This window comes from Pholcus phalangioides, unplaced genomic scaffold, assembly GCF_987345545.1.
Source record: "Pholcus phalangioides strain wild (caught in Gottingen) unplaced genomic scaffold, Ppha-v1.0 ptg000043l_1, whole genome shotgun sequence".
Taxonomy (NCBI): domain Eukaryota; kingdom Metazoa; phylum Arthropoda; class Arachnida; order Araneae; family Pholcidae; genus Pholcus; species Pholcus phalangioides.
In genome coordinates, this window is record NW_028301629.1 from 2,131,318 (window position 1) to 2,152,385 (window position 21,068).

Consider the following 21,068-nt stretch of genomic DNA (forward strand, 5'->3'; position numbering starts at 1 on the left):
CATAAACCATATGACAGCTGCTGTCCGACTGACAATTTTATGAGAAATCTTACCCTTTCTCGAATCCATTATGAATAATAATTTGAATTCAGGATCTTGTCTGCGAGTTGTACAAATTAATTTGCATAAATGTAAGAGAGCTACGCAGCAACTTATTTTAAACATGGAATCTGATGACATTGATATAGCTCTTATTCAAGAGCCGCATTTTTTCGCAGGCAGTCTTCCGGGGTTTCTTCCCTCTTACACAGTTCATTTTCATCGGTCAGCGGATGTGGTGAAGGCAGCCATCGTCATCCGATCTAAGAAAATATTTTCTTTTCTGGATGTTCGTAACACTGACTTCAACATGGTTACTGTCAGGGTTGTTTGGTTTAAACCACGTTGGTTTAAACCATGGTTTAAACCTTGGTTTTAACCAAGTGGTTTTTTTAAAAAAACCACTTTGGTTTTTTTCAAAAAATCAAATAAAAGTTGCCTAAATATCATTTTTTTTCCTTGAAAAATATCATATTGGTTCATTATTAGCCAAAATGCTTCATTTTTACTACATTTTATATCCTTGGGGTACATTCTGATGGTATATCTTTAAATGACATAAGATTTTATAAGTGGTTTTTTTCAAAAAGTCTCATTAAAGTGGCCAGAATATATATAGATTTTTCATATGAAGTATCTTAGTTATTTAAAGTTATATACAAAAGCCAAAATTTCTCATTTTTACAACATTTTTTAACCTTTGGCTACATTCCGATGCTCTATCTTGTGCAAATTCATGAATAAGGAGTGCATCACACATCTAAATGTAGTGGTGTATTTTATCTCACAGGGGTTTTTTTTTCCCTTCACAAAAAAGGGACACCAGCTGTCCTTAAAGGACAAAGACTAGTGTACTAGTAGTTACATTACCTCACGTACATTTTCATTTTCTTTCCCATAAGAAGTAACACATCTCCTACTGTATATCTCCCAGTCTTAATATTCAATAGTTGTTTTTTTATACTTTCACACACACACTGTTAAGCCCCGTTAATCAAGGTTCTACTGTATAGTAGTAACAGATTTATGAAAAATAATCAGCTATATACAGGGTGATTATAATTTAAGTTTTGATTCCAAAACTATACAATAAGTACTGATCAGAATAACTTGAAAATTTGCATGGATACTCCTGAAGCAATGGAAGTTTCTTTCACAAAAGAAAAAGTGCAAAATGTGCAAGTAGATGATGCTGTACTTGGCCAGCAGTGTAATCTATTTTGTGCAACCACATCATTTCGGCACTTCCACAGCATCAGTGTGTGGATAGAACTTCTATCAAGATGCACATTGCAATACCAGCAAAGTAGCTGCTGAAGACCCATTTTGACAGGATGCACCTTAACCCTTGCAACTTCTGGCTGTGGGGGAACCTCAAAATGTTATGAACAGTGGTCAGATTGCAAACTTTGGTGAATTGCAATCTCCAACACCCCCAAAGCAGAATGTTTTGCGATGTTCTGCAACGAGCCCTCAGCCGACTGAAAATGTTCTGCGGTAAAAATTCACATATACATAACAGCGCTTTTCTACACTTTTTTTAAAATTCTTCCAGATTGTTCTGCAACAGCACTGGTTGTTCTGCGACGTACGTCACACATTTCGGCATATTCTGCTTTGGGGTCCAGCACATTCCCTATATGTTAGAAGTTCCTCAGGAATATTAACGGGGGGGGGGGACACATTTGGTTTAACACTAGAACCGCTGCACTTTCGGTCTACCTAGAACCGCGGACTGGGTCAAATTGACCCAGACTGTGAAAGAACAGTGTTTCATAACGAAAACAGTAATTTGTTTCTGGGTTTTCCCCTACTCTTATTCAATGTTGTTTAATTGTGTATTCATAATGGAAAATTATATTTGTTTATGAATATATAAATGGGCTTCAAAATTAGCTAAAAAATGATGTAATTCAGTAAAAATAAGATTTAGTATACATTATTTACTATATTCAGTCCAAAAACATTTTTCAGTAATCTCGTAATATGACGAAGATGTAAAATAAGCACATCAAATTAGGTATGAGAAAGTCTATAATATGATTCTGTCAAATAAGTATTGATTTCTTCCTGATAACTGGAATTTACGATGAGCATTGAGCAATTTTTTTTTTTTCATTATTCTTGCACATTCATCGAATGTTGAAGTTGCACAGCCCATGCAAAAATTAACAGTTTTGTTTCCACATTTTTATGTTACCTGACATCAGACTCATTTATTTTTATTTATTACTATTTTTTTTTTTTTTTTGATCGCTCACCAACAACTACATGATCAAGAGCACACATTCCTTTTGCGCAAGGGCAACACGTATGATGAACGCAGCTCTTCAATACGATTTTAGAGGAAACTGCTTTCAAAAATAGTTCTGGCCTTCTGTACTGCTCTATAAAAATACCGGAATATCTTTATAGTGAGATCCAGGTTATTGTAGAAAACGTCTATGATGCCACCTTCACCGAATATTTTCTGGGCATTTGATCACTACAACCACGATCGTTACACTTTGTTGAATTGTAGTGTGAAATAGTTTCTGTGTGTGTGTGTGGAAGCTTTTTGCGGCTACTACTACCAATATCGACTGCCAGATGAAGCGTGCTGAGTAATGAAAAACTTATATCGTTCTTTCCTTGATAAATTGTAATTGTGGCATCATTCTTCCATAGAATTGTAGTTTCACTATCTTCATTGCGTCAGATAATATTGCTCTTCGATTTCCTTTTACCGTCTCTACTAAGCTCGTATTTTTTTGGCTTTTAACATTTGAGCCAGCTTCAGTGTAGTGAAAAAAGGTGTCGGTTGAGGCATTTCTGCCCTTGTTCTCAAATGGCTTGATCAGTTGCATCACTATGTGCTCTGAAACAGAGATGCATTGGACGCTGATACTCCCCAAGGTTTGGAAATCTGTGCAAAACGTATTTGGTGTGCAAGCCAGAATTTTATTCTTTTTCTGTGACATCGTTTGCTTACAGAAATTTCAACTACACGTTTTTTTTTAGAGTTGAGCTTTTACTCTCCCAAAATCTTTATTGAGTCCCGTCAGAATTCCAGGTATTCAAGTTTACAAAGGAAAAAAAGATTTAGCTCTATTTGCCATTCCTCCATTGAAAAAGAATATAATCTGCTCTGATAATGGATTGGCCTTGACCTTGAAAGACCTTTATTCTTCACTATCTTCATTTACAAATGATTTTAGAAAAGGTAACCACTTCCAAGAAAATTCTACACCCCTTTTTTCCTATAGAATAGTACGTTGGGTCAAAATGACCCAAACCGCGGTTCTAGGTATAAGTGCTTATAACTCTGAAACATAAAATGTGAAGATAATAAAATTTTCGTGAATTAATATTCATATAATATCATGAAAAGTCACGAAATTTTTTTTAACATCTGCACGTAAGTTTTCGAGATAAATGAAAACGAAGTTTGATTTGGGTCAAATTAACCCACTCCGCGGTTCTAGTGTTAATAAAGCTGAATTGCAAGCACATCCACATTATGGCCATGGCATACTCCGATTCTGTTGTTGAACAAGAATTTTTGTGCTTTCAACCTCATAGCCAGAACACGTGGTGGCATCATATTTAACATTTCTTAAGTAAGTTGTAGTTATTTGTTCAATTACTTCGTTTTTTGTGATGTTTCCATGAATTATGAAATCATGAAATGCTATAATTAAGGTATCATTTTGCCATGACTGGCTATCGTTTCCATTCTGCGAGCAAATTTCCAACATGTTGTGTGATGTCATTAATTTTACATTTTTAAGTATTTTCCCCCCTTTATCAAATAAAATTGAATTTTTTCAGGAATATTCATATCAATTTTCAAGTCATCCTGACAATCGTTTTTTTTACAGTGTTTTGAAATCAGAACCTTAGTTATAATCACCCTGTATATCGTAAATCATTGCTAATTAATCTGCATTATTTATGCTTCATTAAAGACGTTATATTCACCTAATTTTTATTACTTTTTGCAAAATAACTTCCTAATTAAGTATACTGAAAGTAACTGGAGAAAAACCTTTATATATTATATGATTAATAATAACATTAAAAGAATTTTCAAACACACAGTAATCAATTGAGTTAAGCAAAAAATAATTAAATTGCAAAAGTTGGTTTTTGTTAAAATGTAAGAAATATTTATTGATTAATTAGCATGGGAATAGTGTTAATTACATTAATAAACATTTTATTTCAGTTAATTATTAGAAGTTTGAATGATTTTTCAGAAATTTCATTGTTTTTAATGTTAATACTATTTAAAACAAAAAAACCGGTTTAAACCAAAAAAACCTGGTTAAAACCAAAAAAACCCGGTTTTTTGGTTTTTTTCAAAAAAACCGGTTTTTTTACCAACCCTGGTTACTGTACATATTTCAGTTGAAGGCATAGATTTCTCTCTTCTTTCTTATTATTTTGAACCAGCTAAAAACATTGATTTGGATCTCGGTAAACTCTCTTCAACTCTCTCGAACATAAATGTTTCTCGACTTATTTGGGGGATGGATGCCAACAGTAAATCAGATCTGTGGCATAGCTCTAATACTGATTCTCGAGGACTCAAACTCACAAACTTCTTTTGCACATGGCATCTTGTTGTTGTAAATGAGGACTTTGGCCCAACTTTTGTTGGTAATCAAGGAAGCAGTTACATCGATGTCACTGTTGTCGGTCAAGAAATTCTTAGACAAATCATAAATTGGAACATTCCAGATATTGATTCAATGTCTGATCACAGAATGATTGCTTTTAAAATACTTCTCTCAAATAGAAGAAATCCGCTACCTCCTTTGATGACGAAACTCTTTGACACCAGGAGAGCAAAGTGGAGCCGTTTCAAAACCTTTTGTTCACATTTTGAAAAGGATTTCGTTCGAAGTCTACAAGAATGTTCTGATCCTGAACTGTTGGAGGTTCTAGTCGAGAGACTACAAGACTTAATCATCAGTGCAGCAAATGATTCTATCCCGTTTAAGAGAATAAGAGAACACATTGTTCCTTGGTGGACAGCTGAAATTTCTTGCCTGAGAAAGCAGCTTAATGCCATTAGACGAAGATTCCAAAGAGAGAAATCTCTGCTTATTAAAGATATCTACAAGAGAAAATACCTGGAAACCAGATATATTTATAACCTCAAATTAAAGGAAGCAAAACTAACCTCCTGGAAGAGATTTCTTTCTGATATTGACACTCATAATGTTTGGAGTAAAATTTACAAATCAGTCAAAAACAACTTTTCGAGGACCGTTGAAATATCTGGTATTGAAATTTCTCCGGGAGTCTTCACGGCAACGTATGGACAGTCCATCAGCGCAATCATTGATAAGTCTTTTCCTCCAGACGAGAGAAATGACGATGATGATACTCACAGAGCCATCCGGTCCGATGCTGCACTTCCATTCGAAACAGCTGATGATGTGCCTTTTACGCTTGATGAGGTGAACAGTGTTGTTAAGAAATTGAAACTGGGGAAGTCTCCGGGTCCTGATGGAATTGACAATGACATTATTAAGCATTTCCACCAATCTTTCCCGACGCTATTGCATCTCTTATTCAACAAATGCTTACAACTCGGCGTATTTCCTCTGTCGTGGAAAAGAGCAAGGGTAGTACCTATACCGAAAAACAGAACATCTAAAACTGAAATCAATAATATCAGATGCATCAGTCTTTTGTCTTGCCTGGGCAAATGCCTGGAGAAATTATTCACTGTGCGTCTGAGATGGCATTTCTCGAAGACGGGTCAACTGAGTGATGACCAGTTTGGATTCACTCCTCAGCGCTCAACGGAGGACGCCGCTGCGCGTTTGTGTGATGTCGTAAAGAAGGGAAAGATGAAAAAGATGTATACAATTTTATGTTTCTTAGACTTCAAGGGAGCTTTTGATAACGCTTGGTGGTCTGGGATCTTGCACCTGCTTAGGAAAGGTGGAACTCCAAAGAACATTTACTTGCTGGTCAAAAGTTTCTTGAAAAATCGTTCAGCAGAAATTTCTCTAGGCAATGCTTCTCGAGTCTTTTACCCGGAAAAAGGATGTCCGCAGGGATCGGTATCTGGACCCCTAATAATAAATGACCTCCTGCGTGTTCTTTCAAATCACGAATACTGCTCAAAGATTGCTTTTGCTGATGATCTGCTTTTGATTGTTCAACGGAAGAAGTTTACTGATGCTTGCGGAACGTCTCAGGTAATTCTCGATCTGGTTACTTCTTGGGCCAAATCTTACAAGATGGAATTCAATCCTGAAAAAAGTAAAGTTATGATGGTGCATAAAAAATGTCCGGATGGAGGTGGAGTCAATGTAACTCTGGATGGCGTGGCAGTTGAAGAAATGAAATATCTAGGAATCATTGTCGACAAAAAATTCCAGTGGAAAAAACACATCACATACCTCTCTAGGAAATGTGAAAGTGTTTTGAATGGCCTTTTGAGAGTATCTCAGAATACATTTGGATTGAAATCTGATGTCTTGTGTTTAATATACAATCAGGCCATCGTTCCTATTTTTACATATGCTTCCAGAGTTTGGGGTGATTCCCTGAAAAAGAAAATAAATCGTAAGAATATTCTGAAAGTTCAGCGGAGATTTCTTTTGAGAATTGTTAGAGGATATCGTTCAGTTAGCTACGAGGCACTATTTGCTATTTCTGGGCAAACACCTATTGACATCCTTATCCTCTAGAATAACGAGGCCAAGAACATATTTTCAAGAAATTGTGATGACAATTCCCTTTCGGGTATAGTACCTTTTTCATCTCTTCCGCACCCAGCGACACGAGCTGCTATCGCACTTGTAAATTACAATGAAGAGTCTTTTCCTAAGTACGATCTCATCTGTTACACTGATGGCAGTAAAATTGATGGCAAAGTGGGTCTCGCTTACGTTGCTTATAAGCAAGAGAATGAGCTCCTGTTTCGCCAATTCAGATTAGAAAATAACTGTTCTGTTTTTCAAGCCGAGCTCCTCTGCCTGAATCTTGCCACCAAGTGGATTTCATTTTGTGTTGGAAACGATAATAATAGCGCGCTGATATGTTCAGATTCTCTCTCTTCTTTGCAAAGTCTACAAGATATAAATTCTACAGAAAAACTTGTGGTGGAGACACAATGTCTTATAAATGATCTTAAAAAGAAAAAATATATAATCGATTTCACACATGTTCGAAGTCACTGTGGCATCACTGGGAATGAGAGGGCAGATGATCTCGCACGGTCTGCTACACTTCTTAATGTCATAGAAAATGTGAAAGTCCCAAAATCTCACTATAAATATGTGTATCGACACAAATCAATCCATCAGTGGAACACAGAGTATGTCAGTTCCAAAAATGCCAGGCCGGTAAAGAAATTCTTCCCTTCGATTCCGGCGAGAAGGAAGTGTTACCATTTCTCCACAAATTTCCATCTGACCCAATTTATTACTGGGCATGGGAATTTTCAAAGTTATCTCGCGAGAATGAAACTTGCCAGTAGTTCGCTGTGTATATGTGGAACCAATGAAGAAGATCCTATGCATCTTCTTCTGTCGTGCAAAAATCTAACGAGGGAGAGGGTTCATTTCAGAAAAGAACTTAAGAAACTGTCTATTTCTTGGCCGCCTGCATTGTCCGATTTGGTCAAATCAAAGGAAGTCCTTCGCATTCTAAAAATATATGTACAAAATATCTTTGCGAAAAAATAATTGGTTTCTATTTTATTTTTTGTATATACAATGTATACATTCTCATTTTCCTTGCAAGTGCTGTTTTCGATTCTTGAATAATTAATCAAAATTTCCATTTAATTACTAATTATTATTATTATTATTGTTATTATTATTATTATTATTATTATTTATTTATTTTTTTCTCACTATCTTTGTATGTATGTATTGGTGTGTGTATATATATGTGTATGTGTGGATATATATATACTTATGTGTGGTCGTATATTTTTCTATTCATGTGTGTGTATTGAAAAAAAAAAAAAAATTTTTTTTTTTTTTTTTCATTGCATTGATACCATATGGCATTCACTGGTGCAATATTGCGCTTTGAAGTGCATTCGTATATTGTTATTGTACATACTGATCTGATTTTTCCTTTCTTTTGTATTACGCTGTATTGCAAATTTTGAGTTTCTTGAACCGTATATGTTTGTTGTTGTTACTTACGTTTGTAAGCCTCGTGGCATACTCTGTGGAACACGGGGAGTTGTTTCTGAAGGACCCAAATAAAAAAAAATAAAAAAAACATATACACATCTGAAACTCATTGCTGGGGGGGGGGGGAACTATGGCAACTGAAATAAACATTCCGAAAGTGATTGTTGAGGCCCAGAAACCATTGTTGCTTGACAGTTTTTGCCCATTTCGGGTATTTTCCCTGTGTGAAACTCAAGATTTCCTTCTTTCTACCTAATTATTCGATCAAAATGGAATAACATCAACATTTAAAGTAGCTTATCGTTAGAGTCGGGTCCCATTTCTGACACAGTGAAATCATATTATCTGCGGTAAGAAAAGATTCGCGTTCAATGTGAAAATTATTTACTGATTTGTTTATTGTGTCGCACTATGTGGTATTAATATAATCATCAATTTTTTAGTGTGTAATGGTTTTATAATCCGTGATAATTTCTCATATTTTGGGTTGTAGTTTTGTTATATTTGCCATTAAGGGCATCTTTTTCTCGGCAGCTTAATTGAGCATTTTGCTTGTTGCAGCCTTTGTGTTGGTAGGCCTATGCCGTATTGGGCGATAGTGTGGAATTTTTAATTTTATAACGTATTGTTCTTTATTAAAGATTGTTACATGTCTTGGTTCATTATGAATTGGAACTCATGTTGAAGATGCATCTTATATTGGGTGGTATTCTGCTTTATTATGTATTGTAACTCGTATCCCGTGTTGGAGGCGTGGGTGTGTGGAGTTTTTATGCATCGCATAATTTCGCTCGATTTTGTATTGTTCCGTGTGTTGGGGTGTATTGTGGAATTTTTGTGCATCGCATATTGCATTTTATTACGTAGTGTAAGTCGCGTATTCCATATTCTGGGTATATTGTATTGGGCGGCATTGTGGAATTTTTTTGTATCGCGTGTTGCATTTTAATACGTATTGTTACTTCTATCGCGTGTTGTGTGAGAGATATTGTGGCTTTTTTTTTTTGCATTGTGCATATTGCTCTTCATTATGTGATAATGTCTCGGTTCATTATGTGATAATGTCTCGGTTCATTATGTGATAATGTCTCGGTTCATTATGTGATAATGTCTCGGTTCATTATGTGATGTAAATCGTGTTGTGGGTGCATATCATATTGGGCAGTATTGTGCAAATCTTTTTGCATCACGTAAGCGCTTTATTATGCAGTGGGTATCTCATTCGACGGTATTGCACTTTATTACGTATTGTTACTCGTATCCCATGTTGGGGGGGTGGAGTTTTTATGCATCGCGTATTGCGTTCAATTTTGTATTGTATCGTGTGTTGGGGGTGTATTGCGGAATTTTCGTGCATCGCATATTGTGCTTTATTATGTATTGTAAGTCACATATTCCATGTTCGGGGTATATTGTATTGGGCCGCATTGTGGAATTTTTTTGTATCGCATGTTGCATTTTAATACGTATTGTTACTCCTGTTGTGTGAGAGATATTGTGGCTTTTTTTTGCATTGCGCGTAATGCTCTTCATTGTGATAGATGTCTCGGTTCATTATGTAATGTAAATCGTGTTGTGGGTGCATATCGTATTGGGCAATTCTTTATGCATCGCGTAATTGCGTATCTCATTCGACGGTATTGCGCTTTATTACATATTGTTACTCGTATCCCGTGGGGGGGGGGGGTTGAGTTTTTATGCATCGCGTAAATTGCGCTCGATTTTGTATTGTATCGCGGGGGGGGGGGTGTATATTGGGTGGTATTGTAGAATTTTTGTGCATCGCATATTGCATTTTATTAGGTATTGTAAGTCGCGTATTCCATGTTCTGGGTATATTGTATTGAGCGGCATTGTGGAATTTTTTTGTATCGCGTGTTGCATTTTAATACGTATTGTTACTTCTATCACGTGTTGTGTGAGAGATATTGTGGCTTTTTTTTTTGCATTGTGCATATTGCTCTTCATTATGTGATAATGTCTCGGTTCATTATGTGATGTAAATCGTGTTGTGGGTGCATATCATATTGGGCAGTATTGTGCAAATCTTTTTGCATCACGTAAGCGCTTTATCATGCAGTGGGTATCTCATTCGACGGTATTGCACTTTATTACGTATTGTTACTCGTATCCCATGTTGAGGGGGGGGGGGTGGAGTTTTTATGCATCGCGTATTGCGTTAAATTTTGTATTGTATCGTGTGTTGGGGGTGTATTGCGGAATTTTCGTGCATCGCGTATTGTGCTTTATTATGTATTGTAAGTCGCATATTCCATGTTCGGGGTATATTGTATTGGGCCGCATTGAGGAAATTTTTGTATCGCATGTTGCATTTTAATACGTATTGTTACTCCTGTTGTGTGAGAGATATTGTGGCTTTTTTTTTTGCATTGCGCGTAATGCTCTTCATTGTGATAGATGTCTCCGTTCATTATGTAATGTAAATCGTGTTGTGGGTGCATATCGTATTGGGCAATTCTTTATGCATCGCGTAATTGTGTGGTGGGTATCTCATTCGACGGTATTGCGCTTTATTGCATACTGTTACTCGTATCCCGTGGGGGGGGGGGGTTGAGTTTTTATGCATCGCGTAAATTGCGCTCGATTTTGTATTGTATCGCGTGGGGGGTGGTGTATATTGGATGGTATTGTAGAATTTTTGTGCATCGCATATTGCATTTTATTACGTATTGTAAGTCGCGTATTCCATGTTCTGGGTATATTGTATTGGGCGGCATTGTGGAATTTATTTGTATCGATTGTTGCATTTTAATACGTATTGTTACTTCTATCGCATGTTGTGTGAGAGATATTGTGGCTTTTTTTTTGCATTGTGCATATTGCTCTTCATTATGTGATAATGTCTCGGTTCATTATGTAATGTAAATCGTGTTGTGGGTGCATATCGTATTGGGCAATTCTTTATGCATCGCATAATTGCGTGGTGGGTATCTCATTCGAAGGTATTGCGCTTTATTACATATTGTTACTCCTATCCCGGGGGGGGGGGGTGGGGGTTGAGTTTTTATGCATCGCGTAATTGCTTTATTATGTGGTGGGTATCTCATTCGGCGGTATTGCGCTTTATTACATATTGTTAATCGTATCCGTGGGGGGGGGGGGGTGTGGAGTTATTATGCATCGCGTAAATTGAGCTCGATTTTGTATTGTATTGCGTGGTGGGGGGTGTATATTGGGTGGTATTTTAGAATTTTTGTGCATCGTTATTGCATTTTATTACGTAGTGTAAGTCGCGTATTCCATATTCTGGGTATATTGTATTGGGTGGCATTGTGGAATTTTTTTGTATCGCATGTTGCATTTTAATACGTATTGTTACTCGTATCGCGTGCTGTGTGAGAGATATTGTGGCCTTTTTTTTTGCATTCCGCGTATTGCTCTTCATTCTGTGATAATGTCTCGGTTCATTATGTAATGTAAATTGTGTTGTGGGTGCATATCGTATTGTGCAAATCTTTTTGCATCACATAAGCTCTTTATCATGCTGTGGGTATCTCGATGGTATTGCGCTTTCTTATGTATTGTTACTCGTATCCCGTGGGGGTGTGTGTGGAGTTTTTATGCATCTCGTATTGCGCTCGATTTTGTATTGTATCGCTTATTGGGGGTGTATTGTGGAATTTTTGTGCATCGCGTAATGTGCTTTATTATATATTTTAAGTCGCGTATTCCATGATCTGGGTATATTGTATTGGGCGGCATTGTGGAATTTTTTTGTATCGCGTGTGGCATTTTAATACGTATTGTTACTCGTATTGTGTGAGAGATATTGTGCCTTTTTTTTCTGCATTGCGCGTATTGCTCTTCATTATGTAATGTAAATTGTGTTGTGGGTGCATATCATCGTATTGGGCAATTCTTTTTGCATCACGTAAGCACTTTATTATGCTGTGGGTATCTCATTCAACGGTATTGCGCTTTATTACGTATTGTTACTCATATCCCGTGGGTGTGTGTGTGGAGTTTTTATGCATTGTGTATTGCGCTCGATTTTATATTGTATCGCTTGTTGGGGGGTGTATTGTGGAATTTTTGTGCATTGCGTATTGTGCTTTATTATTTATTGTAAGTCGCATATTCCATGTTCTGGGTATATTGTATTGGGCGGCATTGTGGAATTTTTTTTGCTTCGTGTATTGCGCTTTTCGTACTGTCAACTGCATTGGTTCATCACGTATTTCAGCTCGTGTTGCAGGTTTTTTGGGCATCGCATAATGCTCTATTACATATTTTATCGCGTGTTAGGTGTATATTGTGGATTTTTCTTTTTTGTGCAATTGCGCATTGGGGGGGGGGCGGTATTGTGTAATTTTTGTGCATCATGTATTACGTATTATATCACGTGTTAGGGTGTATTGTATTGGGTGGTATTGTGGATCGCGTATTGCTCTTTATTACATATTGTAACTCGTATTGGTTGATATTGTGGAATTTTTTGTGCGTGAAAACTATTACGTATTGTTACGCGATAGGAGTTGGGTGATATATGGGATTTTTTTGCACTGCGTATTGTTCTTTATTATGTGGTGTTACATGTCTTGGTTCACTACGTATTGGAACTCATGTTGAGGATGCATCTTGCAGTATTCCACTTTATTACATATTGTAACCCATGTTGGGGAGGGGGGTGTAGCATATGGGGTTTTTTTTTTTTTGCATCATGCTTTATTAAGGTATTGTTAGATGTCTTGGTGCGGATGTAACTCGTATTCTATGGTATCGGGGAACTTTTTGTGCATTGAGTATTGTGCTTCGCGACTCGTAATTTATATTTAAACTCGTTGGGCATGTATTGTACTGGATGGTATTGTGGCATTTTTTTGCATTACACTTTTTTATGTATTGTTATATGCCATGGTTCATTACATATTCAAACTCTTGTTGTGGGTATATCTGATTGGAAGGTATTGTGGATTTTTTTTATCTCTGCATCGCGTTTCATTACGCACTGTTAGATGTCTTGGTTCACATGTTGGGGGCGTATTGTGGAATTTTTGTGCATTGTATATTGCACTCTATTACATAATGTATTGCATGTTAGGGGTGTATTGCATTGGGCAGCATTGTGGAGTTTTTGTGTATTGCGTATTGTTACTCCTATCACGTGTTGGGTGATATTGTGATATTTTTTTTGCATTGCATATTGTGCTTCATTACATATTATAACTCGTATTGGGCTGTATTGTGGAATTTTTGTGCATTATTAGGTATTGCTAGATGTCAATGTTCATTAAGTATTACAACTCCTGTTGCGAATGTGTCTCATATTGTGCAACTTTTTGTGCATTGCACTTTATTCAGTCTTGTATCTCATACTAAGCGATATTGTGGATTTTTTTTTTTATCATATAGTGCTCTATTATATATTGTATCGCTTGTTGTGGGTGTATTGCGGTGGTATTGTAAAATTTTTTGTGCATCGCGTATTGCACTTTTATTACGTATTGTTAGTCCTATCACGTGTTGGGTGATATTATGGATTTTTTTTTTTTACATTGCATATTGCTCTGTATTATGTGGTCTTAGATGTCTTGGTTCATCACGTATTATAATGTGTTTGAGCAGTATTGTGGAACTTTCTATGCATTGCATGGTTGGGGGGGGGGGTGTATTCTATTGTGTAATTATTTTTGCATGGCATATTGCGCTTTATTACGTATTGTACCTTGTGTTGCATGTTGGGGGTGGTATTGTGGAATTTTTGTGCATCACGTATTGTTTTATTAGGTATTTGAACTCGTGTTGCGGGTGCTTAGACAGGGTTGTGGAATTTTTGTGCATCACATATTCCTCTCTATTACGTATTTTATTGGGAGGTATTGTGGAATTTTTGCGTATTGCGCTTTATTAGGTGTTGTTAGATGTGTTGGTTCATTATGAATTGTAACTTCTGTTGCGGGTGTATCTCATTAAAAGGTATTGCAGAACTTTTTGTGCATAGCATGTTGGGGCGTATTATATTGGGCGGTATTTGTAACAATACCATTTAGGCTCCCGTGGAAATTGTCCTTATTCTAGTCATTTTTAATAGATTTTAATTTGTTTTAGCTTTTTGTTTCCTTGATTGATCGGCCGCCGTCTTATGTTTGGTTGCCAGATTCAGTATTATAATTTTTTCAATATTTCCTTTTCTCTCATGAAGTTATGTAAATTAGACGCAAGCTCAATATTGAGCTTTATTACATATTGTAACTCGTATCGCATGTTGGGTGCGTATTGTGGAATTTTTTTGCTTCACCTATCGCACTTTGTTATACGTATTGTTAAATCATTTGGTTCATTACATATTATGACTCCTATTGCAGTTGTATCCCATTCGACAGCATCATGGAACTTTTTGTTGTATTACAGGGGGAGGGGGTGTATTGCACTTAATTACATATTGTATGTCCTATTTGACGGTAGTGGAACTTTTTGTGCATTGCGTATTGCACTTGATTACATATTGGGCAGTATTGTGGAATCTCTTTTTCATCACGTTTGTGCTTTATTACATATTGCAACTCTCATCACATGTTGGGGGGCGTATTTTATTTGGCAGCATTGTGGAATTTTTGCGCTCTATTCTTAAGTCAGCCACCTCGTTGGGCAATTTGCCTGTTGTGGCGTTGTATTTGTATTGTATCGCGTGTTGGGGAGTATATTGTGGAATTTTTCTGCTTCACATATTGCGCTTTATTAGGTACTAGCTATAATACCCGGCATTGCACGGGTTTTCTTCAATGAGGCTTTTTTGGATCACATGATATCTCCATCTTTCTTTGAGGGACATGCAAACCGTGTCTAAGTTCACCAATATAGCGACTTCCTACGCGACTCATGAAAGAAACAAATCTAGATTTGAAGAAACGTTAAAAAAAAAATTAATATATATATATTTTTCTTTTTTTAAAGGGTGCTAGGTATTTCGATCCTCCCCCCCCCCCCCCCGAACTTCAAGTTATCCATCTCTGCCTGTTTCTGCTTCAAAAAATGCTTACTTAAAGCTGTAGAGTTTTTTCGATGCACTTTTTACGGGCCCATAATTAATTTTGAAACAACCTAAACTGTATGAATTTATGCAGTTCAATATTAAAAGACGATACGGAGACATTAATTTTCATGCTTGAGAAGATATAAATAAAAAGTTGAAATCAATGCATGAATATCCAATTCAAAAGTAGGTCCGCCTAATTACTTCATACTTAATCCCCTGGGCTTCGTATATCTCTAAGCGAACTCAATATTTCAAAAATCGAGTATTTAATACAATTTTTAGAATTATTGATGTGACAGAAAATTTCCGCCTTTCTACATTAAAATCGGCAATTTTAACACTGATTTCTATGGGAAATCATCCTTTGCCTTACCCTCAAAGTGATGCTGATGATGGTGTCTATTCAAAAAGCTCTCATTACTGGGAGAATTGAATAAAGTGGCAAACCATTATAAAGGCATAAATATTATACATATACTGACAGCGTTGAAGAAATGACAGACCATTGTAAAGGCATATACACGTCTTAAACGCATTGCTAGGGAACCACGGTAACCAAAGTAAACGTTCGGAAAGTGATTGTTAAGGTCCAAAAACCATTGTTTCCCGACAGTTTTTTTGCCCATTTGGGGCACTTTCCCTGCTCTGACGAAATTTTAAAGTAGCCTATCGTTTAATCCGGGTCCCATTTGGTATATATGCAAAATTTGGCGACGATCGATCTAAAATTGTAGATTTGTATAGGGAACATACACACAGAAAATCTATTTCATATATATACTAGCTGATACCCGGCGACGTTGCCCGCCCCGTAAAAAAAATTATATATGTATACCTTAATAATTATTTAACGACTGGCAGCTGGAGTTGAACATTTTTATTCTCAGTTTTGTCACCGTAGTTGTTGTTCTCTGCTATTAGTGATGTCCAGCGAATATTATTCAAACGCCTTTAAGCATTTTCTAAATTGAAACTATACCATGGGCGGTTGATGAGATAAAGGCCACATTAGCACTTACAGGATACCCTGTATATAGGCTAGCAGAAATACCCGGCGCTCTTCCCGGGTTTTCTTCAATTACTGGGAGGATTGGAAAAGTGACAAACCTCTATAAAGGAATAAACTGTTATAATAACAGAATTAAAGGTGTGACAAACCATTGTAAAGGCATATATTCCCGTCTGAAATGCATTGTTGGTAACCAAAGTAAACGTTCCGAAAGTGATTGTTTAGGCCCCAAAACCCTTGTTGCCCGACAGTTTTTTGCCCATTTCGGGTATTTGCCCAGCTCTGACGAAATTTTAAAGTAGCCTACGGTTCAATCTCGGACCTGTTTGGTATATATGCAAAATCTGGCGACGATCGGTCTAAAACTGTAGATTTGTATAAAGAGCATACATACTTTCACATTTATATATAAGATTTTGTAACTCGCGTTGCAGGGTGTATCTCGTATTGGACACTATTGTGTAACCTTTGTGTATTGCCTATTGTGTTTTATTACATATTGTATAATGCATTGGTTCATCACGTATTTGAACTCGAGTTGCGGGTGTTTCTCATTTGACAGGGTTGTGGAATTTTTGTACATAGCAATTGCTTTCTATTACATATTATTGTATTGGGTGTTTGGGGCTCCGAGTTTCCCACATCCTACAGCAGGTCCCCTAAGCTGAAATGGATGGCGGGCCCCTCTGTGCTTAATTTATAGTGTGAAAATATCAAAAAGCGATAAGAAACGTTCCGGCCCCTGTCAGTCCTGCCCTCGTGGGGGTCATGTCGAGAGGTATGTATACGTAAAATATACATATATATCATCAGTGCTCCCAACATACAGGGTCGGGGTACCCGGGGGATTGCATATATACCTTCATGGGAAAGTTAAAAGGTTTCATTTCCAGGGGTCCTTGCGATAGTGGAAGCCCATAAAATTTGCGAATTCGGTCAAGGGTAATTGCGTGGGGGGGGGGGGGAATGGATTCTATTCGTTGGTAAAATGAATATTTGATATTTACAGTGGCCCTCACAGGGGGGGGGGGGGGTGCCCGATTGGCTTCCGAGTCAGGGGGACTCGTTCTTTTCTGTCGTTTAACATTGTAGAATTTTCAACAGCGGAAGCCTGAGATAAATCCAGTGTCTGGGTGCCCCACTAAATATCTGCGTATTGGGTCCCCGTTACTGGATGTGGGCCCTGGATTTTATTCGTTTTAAAATTGATAAAAATTAAAAATTTTCGTGTCCACTCACAGGGGGGGTATGTCCGACAAGCCTTCAGGTCGGGGCCCCATGGGAAAAGTTGACAGGTTTCATTTCGGGTGTCCCTGGATGAATCTCATTGATTTTTGTTGTTTAACATTGTAAAATTTGCAACACATCGGTAGCCCGAGATAAATCCAGTCAGGGCCCCCATGGGGAAGTTTTCTGGGGTTACTTGAATCACATTTGTTTTCTTTTGTTGCTTTATTATTATAAAATTCGCTTCTTCTGTAAGCTGGTGCTTTCACGTGTCCCTTTCCATAGCACGCTGATGAAGTGGAACGAAATAAACAAGATATGTTATGAAGAGAAAAGGGGGGGGCAGAGCCCCCTAGTACTGTATATAAAATAACATGTCCTGACTGATTCATCATCGAGCCAAAACCGCTGAAGCTGTAAATATCAAATTTTGTGAATAGTTTTTTTTCACGACGTAAAGACTCACTAAGAAATGGTTTTTCCATATTCGACAACCTAAGGGCGTCATAAGAGGGGAGGGGGCAACGTTGAAATCATGCCGAGCTGAAGCTATAAATATGACATTAGATCAATATTGTAATATAGACCCATTGAAAAGGGATTTTTCCAAATTCAACCCCCTAAGGGGGGGGAGGGGGTTTCAAAAGTTATATGGAGCAATCAGCACTGAGCCGAAGTAGCTTAAGCCATAAATATGAAATTTAGTTAGTATTATATTTTATAACGTACCTAGACACTTGGACAGGATTTCTGAAAGTTCATCACTCATGGGGGTTATGAGGTGAGAGTAATTTTGAGATTGCAAAATCCACGCGAGCGAAGCCGCGGATAACAACTCGCAATAAAATATAATGCTTATAAATTTTATATTTATGGCTTCAGGGATTTCGGCTCAGTGATGATTACTCCATATAACCTTTGAAACCCCCCCCCCCTTTATTAGGGGGGGTTGAATTTTGACATTCGACTTAGTGTCTTAGACTTAAAACGAACATTCGATTATGTTTATTTAAATATTCTAACAAATAAAAACACTTCTCAGCAGGCAATGTACTATATTGGTTTAAAACATGTTACTACAATAGGAAACAAGCTGCCATAATAAATGGTAAAATCAGCACATTTGAAATATAATGAGTGTCCCACAAGGATCGGCCCTTGGGTCATAATTATTTCTAGTTTATATTAATGATTTGTGTAAAATTAAGTAGAACGGTAAAATAATTTCATTCGCAGATGACACGAGCCTATATGTTGAAGACGGGGGTGGATTTTACAAATCTTTAAAAATCTAGTCTAAGCATCGGTGACCACATGTCCTGCATTTTGTCTCTTATTTTCCGTGACAGTCCGGTTTTTCTGTTTTTTTTTCTCCATCCAGACTTTTTGAAAAATGTCACGGTTTTACTCGTTTATAGTCGAAGTTTTCTTGAATTTGTTGTTTTATTTTTTGTTACAATATTACCATATAGAAGATCCGAAAATTTCATAAATTATCGCATTTCGTTTGAGGGGAAATCTAAGGAGCACACCTACATCCAGCAGTGGATTGAAATTGGTTGATGATGTCACACCTATTAAAACCAGTATTTTAAATACAGTTAAACTCGGTTATAACGACATCGGGGATTTCGGCGTGATAACCGAGTCTGGCTGTATTGCTTTCACTTTTAGAATATTGTTCTAGAGCTCTTTTAGTTATTTTCTAACATTTACCGGTGATTATGTATGATCCCCACCTCATATTAGTTCGCTACGACGCAGTTCGTTTTGTAGAGGCTATATAATTATGTCCTACTACTGATGCTGGAAACAAATTAATGGAATAAAGTGACTATAAAGATAAGTTTAATTTTCTCCATCAGCAAAACTGGTAAAAGAAAGCCATAGCCTCATATTGTTTAAAATTATATGCGTGAGTTCAAAAATCGTATGAAATTATCTCGTTTTAAACATCCAATTCTTGGACATAAAACCTCTTGGGTGACAAATAACATTTTCGAAAACTGAAACTCACGGAACCACGGCTTCAGAAAACGATAGAAAAAAAATGGCATTCTTTTTGGGCAATGTTAGAGGAGTATTTTAGAAGGATAATTTTCACACAGCTTTCATTACATGCATATTTAATTGATAATTTTAAACCAAAACCTACAACATTTAATTAGTAATATCTGACATAATTTTCATTCAAAACATACAGTATTTATTTAACAATTTTCGACATGATTTTCTTCCTTACATATTTATAATTAAAGGGTTCCAATCTACTAATCTAGAAAAACAGATAACACGCAAATTTAAGGAAAAACGGAAGAAAAATATTCATTTCTCACAAATATTGATATCATAATTAAAATGATACATTATGAGCTATACCTCTCAAATAGTCTTAAATGTCACATCCTTGATGATACTTATCAACTAAATTCTTCAATCTCTGCGCAGAGTCCCGGTATTTCCCCCTCCTAATCAATGTGATGGTTTTGTCCACTTACAATTTGCTCCATCCAAACTTCATTCAAACTCTGTTCTCTTTTTATGGCACCGATGAACTTCCATGTATCTGGGTCGTGAGCAGATAATTGCTGTCGGAACGCTCGATGCCATCCTTCTATAGAATTGTTGATATTAGGGAAATCGTTACGCGTTCCTTGAAAGCAGTTGCAAATGTCGACGACCACCACGACGAGGAGGACGCCCGATCCAAGTGTCTTCAAATCTACACTTCATCATAAATACGTTTTCGGAACAATCGGATTTTTTAATCATTTGTGACACTACTAGGTTAAAAACTAACCAATTCGCTCAATCACTCAGTCACTACTGGATCACTCACCCGCTCAATCACTGACTCACTCCCTCTCATTGAACTGTTGTTGGTGAATTTTCCGGACACGATCACATGTTGGGTGCGTATTGTGAGTATAATACATTGGTTCATCACGTATTTGAACTCGTGTTGCGGGTGTATCTCACTAGACGGTGTTGTGGAATTTTTTGGGCATCGCATATTGCTCTCTACAGTGTTGTGGGTGTATTGTGGAATTTTTTTTGTGCATCATGTATTGGGCAGTATTGTGGAACCTCTTTTTCACCACGTATTGTTGGGGGCATATTGTATTGCGCTCTATTACTATTGTATCGCTTGTTGGGGGTGTATTGTGGAATTTTTGTGCATCACGTGTTGCGCTTTATTAGGTATTGTAACTCCTGTTGGACAGTATTGTGTAACTTTTTGTGCATTGCCTATTTGTGTATTTTAACACGTATTGCATGTTGGGGCGCATTGTGCTTTATTACGTATCGTATCTTGTATTCGGCGACATTGTATAATTCTTTTGCATCGCGTATTGCGCTTTATTACGTATTTGAACTCGTGTTGCGAGTGTTTCTCATTTGACAGGGTTGTGGAATATTTTTGCGCATCGCATATTGCTCTCTATTTGTATTGTATCTCATTGAGCGATACTGTGGAATTCTTTGGCATCACGTATTGCTCTTTATTACGTATTTGAACTCGTGTTGCGGGTGTATTTCACTAAATGGTGGTGTGGAATTTTTTTGTGCATCGCGCTGACCTGCCAACTCCCTTGATTTAGGCGGGAGAATCCGGATTTTTCAATCCTTCCTCCCGCTCTCC